The sequence below is a fragment of the Camelus bactrianus genome, chromosome 32, assembly GCF_048773025.1.
Source record: "Camelus bactrianus isolate YW-2024 breed Bactrian camel chromosome 32, ASM4877302v1, whole genome shotgun sequence".
NCBI classification, from domain to species: domain Eukaryota; kingdom Metazoa; phylum Chordata; class Mammalia; order Artiodactyla; family Camelidae; genus Camelus; species Camelus bactrianus.
The window spans coordinates 209,887-216,718 of NC_133570.1; the positions used below are offsets into that span (position 1 = coordinate 209,887).

General features: G+C 42.5%; 1 non-coding gene across 1 annotated transcript; it reads right to left on the bottom strand.

Annotated features, from left to right (window-relative positions):
* Window positions 1-36: 36 nt before the first annotated feature.
* LOC123614930 (U2 spliceosomal RNA) lies at window positions 37-225 on the bottom strand. The gene has a single exon (XR_006722434.1). It is a non-coding gene; the product is annotated as a U2 spliceosomal RNA (small nuclear RNA).
* Window positions 226-6,832: the final 6,607 nt, after the last annotated feature.

Genomic DNA, 6,832 nt, shown 5'->3' on the forward strand with positions numbered 1-6,832 from the left:
CAGCTGGATTTGCGTTTCAGTCTGCTTTTGTTTTCCTTTTGGGGCATTGCTCCTGGAGGTACTGCAATACCAGGTCAGTGCACGGAGTGGACAGAGCAAGCTCCTATTCCAACTCCCTGCTCCAGAAATCCATTTAATACTGTGTTCAGATAGAGGACGCGGCAGATATCAATCTGATTAGAACATATACTACACTTGACCTTAGCCAAAAGGCCGAGAAGTGATTCAGTCTGCATTTTGAAGGGGCATCTGGAGACCAGGGGCACCTGGGGAGCTGCATTAGGTTGAGCCTTTTGGCTGACACTTCCCTCTGGGCTGTGTTTAAAAGGAAAAATCTCTGTGCCCAGATGTGTACTGAGTAAGCAGTTTGATTAATATGTGTGTGATCATTGGGAATGATAAACTAGCTTCAGTTCCAATGAGGATCACAAATGAAATCCAAACTCTGGGCAGGTGCCAGCCCATCATAATCCAGATACACCTAACATGGAGGAAAGGCAGGTGTTGGCAGTACTGAGCGTTAATGCTCTGTCCAGCCCTTAGCTCACCTGGCTGGGGCCTGGGGTCTGTGCAGGAAAACAGCCTGTTTTTTTCACAAAAGAATCTGGGGACTCCCCTGATCCTCTGAGGTCTAAGAGTAGGATACTCATAGCTGTACCGAGAGCACAACTTTCAGGAAAAACCGAGATGAGAGGTTCTCCGCTGGAAGGAGTGAGCGGTCACTGACTCCGGGACTGGTACCGCAGTGCTTGGGCTAGGTGAGCTCTGTGCCTCGCGCTTTCCAGGTCTCTTTTACTGTCTCCTCATTTAGCGTGTAGCTCCTTGCTCACTTTAAGCTCCTTTGGTTTACCAAGGTCCCACAGCTATCAGGTGGCAGGGTTGGGTCTGAACCCCTCCAACTCCCTAGAAATGAAGCACTCTTTCTTAAGCTACTGTTAATTAGGCTGTATTCGTCCCTGTTTAAAACAGCTGATTTCAAGTATCTCGGAGTCCTTACTGCCACTTGACACCCACGACAGCCGGAAAGACGGAGGGTCTGAAAATGTCAGGGTCACGAAAGGCGTCTCTCATTGGCGTTGCTAGCCATTTTACTGTCATGTCATTTTTGACAAGTTAAATTTTCTTTAACTCCAATTTCCCAATTTATAAAATTAAAATGGGGTTGTAGTGGTGTTAATGGTGTCTGTCCAGCCCATTTTTCCTGTTCTGGGGGCTGGAATCCTGGCCCACCCTCCTTACTGCCAGTGCAGCTGTCTGGCCACAGCAACTGCCCAGGTGTGGGGGCGTGTGGCTCAAGGAATGTATTTGCCAAGACTGTGTAAATGGATGCTGCACAGATGCAAGGATGCTGTCTTTGAGTGTGAAAACTGGAGGGGGGGCTGCTCTTGCTCATCCTCCTCCTTGGAGGGAAAGCCTTAGCTTCAGTTGGGGGTGAAGGCAGATCCCAAGACTTAGAGTGAAGCAGACAGCGGCCGAGCAGTGAATGTAGGGAAAAGTCCCAGTGATGGCCTTTGTGGTCTGGGCCATTTTTCCCTGAGGTGTCTACACTCTTGAATTCTGTTTGTGCCCCAGTTTTCTTTTCTGCTTTAGTTGCATTCTGTCTCTTGCAGTCAGAAGTTTTGACTAAAGTAGGTATTATACCTCTCTGAGCTACTTCTTCAGAAGACCAAAGTGAAAAATAAGTAGCACGTAGGCCTCCTTTTTTTTTTCATTTTTAAAACCTGTACTAACATACATATAAAATGTACCATCCTGACTACTTCAGTGGTGTTAAATATATTTATAACGTGCAGCCATCACCACCATCCATCCCAGCAGCTCTTTTCATCTTACAAACTGAAGTTCTCCACCCAGTAAACAATAACTCCCCAAAGCCCCCTCCACCAGCCTCTGCTTACCACCTTTCCACTTCCTGTTTGTGGATCTGACCACACTAGGAACCTCATACAAGTGGAATCGTAAGTATTTGTTCTTCTGCAGTTGGCTTGTTTCACTGGCCAGCACGTCCTCAACGTTCAGCCATATCATAGCATATTGCAGAATTCCCTTTAAGGCTGAAGAATATTCTGCTCTATATGTACATCGCATTTTGCTTATCCATTCATCCACTGATGGGCACTTGGGCTGTTCCCACATTTCAGCTTTGTGAATGATGCTGTTGTGAACATGGGTGGACCACTGTCTCTTCGAGATCTTGCCTTTAATTATTGTGGGTGTATACCCCGAACTGGAATTACAAGCTCGTGTGGTAATTCTATTTTTAATTTTTAAAATATAATTCTGAAATACATGGTCCCTGCCTCACCATAACACCCTTCCCCAAGCTGCAGATCCTTCTGTCTTAATTTTGTCACTGGAAACAACATTCCTCCAGTCTCCCATTCTAGGAAATTCAGTCCTTTCCCTGACCCTCATTTCCTGATGTATAGTCTGGAACCAAATCCTGTCCTTGTTTCATTTCTAATAATCTTTTTCTTTTTCCAGTGGAGGTACCAAGGATTAAACCCAGGACCTCATGCATGCTAAGCATGCGCTCTACCACTGAGCTGTTTCCCTCCCCTACATCATCTTTAATTTCATGTCTATTCCCACTTCCACCCACTGTAGTTGCTCGCTTCTGAACAATTAGGAAGAACCTACTAAAAGAGACAACGATACGTATTACAAAACTGCAAGAATCAGCACAGTGTAAGCATCTCTAGAAAACACATGCAGACAAATGAAACACTTATGTGAGTTTTTCATATGTTGAAAGTGGGAAATGAAAACCTTTGTTGATCCATGACATTAGTCCAAATTGTTAAAACAGTAGGAAACTATTTGAGTACCTTTTCGTGTATAACAACAAATTGATTTCAAATGGATTTCAAGTTTAAAATAACACTAAGTATTAGCATATAAAGCCACTTGGAAAAAAATATAGATGAATATTTTTATAATCTTCAGTGGAGAGGCCTAAGAACAACACAAAAAGCAAAAACAAAATGCTAAGAGATTTTACTATAAACACTACTAATTTCTGAATTAACAAGTTAAAAAGCAAGTGATTAAGTATAAAATGTGTATCTCACATACAAGATAGACAGGGTTAATAGTATATGTGCATGTGTATCTCATAAATTAATAAAAATGAATTTCCCAGTAAAAACTGTCTAAAGACCAACTCAGCTGGTAGGAGAACCTGTCTGTCCTCCTCTTCTTTCTACACTTTTGAGATAATGTCTACACTCAAGGAGCCACCTTGGACAATAAGTTGACGATGAGATAAAAGCCACACACTGGGAGGTGGAATTGAAATATAGAAGGAGTGTCCAGTGATTTCATGGGGCCAGCACACCAGCCTGCCTGCAGACTTCTGTGTGAGAAAAGAAATAAACTTCTTTGTTGTTTAGATCAGATTAGACAGATAAGGGTTTCTAGTGAAAAACACAGCCATCCCTTTCCTCATCTTTCTCTACCTCGTGTCCTCCTTTTGAGAGGAGAGTAAATTAGTGCAGCCAGTTTGGAACACGACTTGGCAGTATCTAGTAAAATCTGACATATGTTTTTCCAAAGATCAGAAGTGCACATACATTTACCAAAATACCGAAACAAAAAATGTTTGTAGCAGCTCTGAGAATAGTAGCCCTTGCCGTGACCCAGATATCCACCAACAGCTAAATGGATTTTAAAAACGGTCAAAAATTCACAACTACAACTAAGATGACATGTAACAATATGGATGAATTGAATAGACATGATGTTGAGAAAAGAGACCATGCCTAAAAGAGTACATAAGCATAATTCCACTTATATAAAGTTTAAAAACAGGCCAAACTCACCCATTCAGGAAAGTGATTACCCCTGGAAGAGAAGTCAGGGTCTGGCGAGGGGTGCAGGGGCTGTGGAGGGGCTGGTGATGTCTTGTTTTCTTATTCTGGGTGCTGCTTACACAGGTGTGTTCAGTTTGTGGAAATTCATGATCTGTACCCCATGTGCACTTTTCTGCACATATATTTCAATAAGTTTCTATAAATAATAAGGGTGAATAAGCTTCTTAGACAAAATGATTAAAACAGAGTTCATTACCTCAAATACCCAACAAAGGACACCAAAGCATGTGCTTCAGTACGCAGGTAATTGAATCTCAAAGAAGGAACAGTGTTCAAGAAGCAATTTTGAGAAAGAAATTGAAACAAATATGTAGGTCAATATAAATAAGTATTGATCCAAAATTACTTTTCTGTTTTAAAAATCAAGATGAAGTTAACAGGCAACAAAGCTATAATGGCAGGGGCGTTCGAGATAAAACTATAAAACTCTTAGAGCAAAAGATAGTAACTCTCCACGTCCCAAAGGATTTGGCAAGGGACTCTTAGATACGACACCAGAAGCAACACAGCAACAACAACAAAAGTAAACAAATTGAACTTCATCAAAATTTAAACCTTTTGTTCTTCAAAAGACATAAGAAAGTGAAAAGACCCACAGAATAGAATATATTTGCAAATCATACATCTGATAAGGAACTTGTATCCAGAATACATAAAGAATTCTTACAACTCAATAAGAAAAAGTGAAATAACTCAACTTCTGACAGAGGACAGCTTGTATCCTAGTCTCAGTGCAGTGTATGATGTTAATTTGAGAGGTTGCTCTTCTGAAGAAGGTTTACAAATCATGTTGCTTGAATAGAAATAAGCATAAATAACATAAAAACACATGAGAAATTCTTCAATAAAAATGTTAGTATAAAGTATGAGCTAAAGGTTTGATTCTATTTTGAGAGCTGTTTTTTCCATAGTTTTTCTTAACTCATTTAAATATTTCACTTAGTGTGTGTGTCTTACATATAAATATATATTGTTCTTTAAGACATGTATACATATATAAGTAAGTAAATTACATGTTATATATAAAATAATTAAAGATCAATAGTGGACTATAATGTGTAAGGAATTAAAATATTTCATCATGAATATTACTAACAATTAAAATTACATGGGAATAATAAATGTTCTACATTCTGTTGGATGCACAAATTATAAAAATAGATTCATAGGTTTTTCCATTGTAGTTTACAGCCATGTTAGTAGTATTTTCATGTATATAGTAGGAACCATCAAAGTTGCTTGACAATATGCCACTTTTGCATTTGTTAGGACTCGTGAAAGCCATCGGTAAGATGGCTTTGAAAATCAGCCTTCACAATAAGGATGGAAACAGTCTCACATTTATAGATTCCCAGAGAGAAAAAACATTCACTATTTTCTGGTAATTGTTTTAATCTGTTTTTTGGGAAGAGAGGTTAGGAAGGCATTTTTTAACAACCCATACACAGTTACGTTTATAGTTAAGTGCATGAAAATATGTCAGATATATCCAATGAGTTTCACATTTTAAGTTTAGTCATTTTATAGTCACTAGACCGCATGTACATTAGCAACTAAAGTAAAAACTTATATATAACAAATGACACACTTAAATCGCATGTGAGTATAGAGAATTTACAACAAAATGGAGCATCAAGATATTCATAACCTTTTAAAATCAACCATCCGGATGGGATCACTCTTTGCTGAACACGTTAGGCACATCTTGAGATCACAAATTTTATGCTATGTTAGGCCATATTTGTCTATATAATACTCAAATTTTTCTGATTAAATGAGTGAACATTTGTAAAAGGATGGATGCTTTCAAGTAATGTTTTAATATCCTTTCATTTCCAAGTATTACTGTGTTGGAGAACACGGTGGGTCAGTGTTGCGGGCGGTAAAAGAATTTATGAAAGGAAAAGGAAAGTTTAAGACAAAAGTTCAACAGATACCCTGCTACAAGCAACAGCGGGCCACACAGAGGAGAGGTGCCTGTGTGAGCGCAGGGGTGGATGTGCGGGGTCTGTCATGGGGTGGGTGGGGCTATGCACACAAGGAGTAGGGGCCGCATGATCAATGCATGCACAGGTACCTGATGGTAAGATCTGCCAGGGACTAACTACTCTGAGTAACAGGATTTAGGACCCCAATGAGAACAGGATGTGAGACCCGCCAGCTCAGCGTATTGATACCCGGGCTATCTCCTGGGGCGATGAGCTTTGTTAGGGTAAACACACACCAAGAGATGGTTTTCATCCTGCAGGAATGTAGGTGTGCGGAGGGTCCTGCCGAGGGGACTGGAGGTTAAGTTGTCAGTGGCTCCAGGCGCAGGAAGAGCCCAGGAGTGGGGGTTTTATGAACTTGAGACAGTGCCAGCGGCTCCATATTTCGGGCCTTTTCACGTTCACTGTCGTGGGCACACGGACACACCTATTCTCTACAACCGGGCGCCCGCTCCCCTCCTGAGGCCCAGTCAGGCAGACACCCCTGCTCCTCGAGCGCCGTCCTGGGCCGCACGCTCTTCCGCTCCGTGCGCACCGGCCTGGGCTCGGTCTCCGCGCACGTCCGCTTCCCTCGCCCGGCACCGCGGTCCCGGAGCACCTCCTCTGGGACGCGGAACCGCCGAGTTAAAGGAGCCTCTGCCCCACGCCCTCCCTCCGAGACGTGGCCCACTTTTGCTCCGGCCACTGACGCCGGAGACGCTCGCACTCCAGAGCTCTCCCGGCAACATCCCCTCTCCCATCGCGGGGAACTGACACCCCCACTTTCCACCCGCTTTTATCGCCTCATGCGGGCCGTCGCTTCGCGGACCTAGAAGCCATCAGCACTTCCAACGTGGCTTTCAGAGCCGGCCCAACGCCCAAGTTTCTTCGTCCCTGTTGCCCCCACTTAACATGGCGCTGACCGAAGTTACTTCTGAGATCCACCAAGAACAAGTCTCCCCGCCAGCACCAAAGATGGCGTCAAGGCCCGCA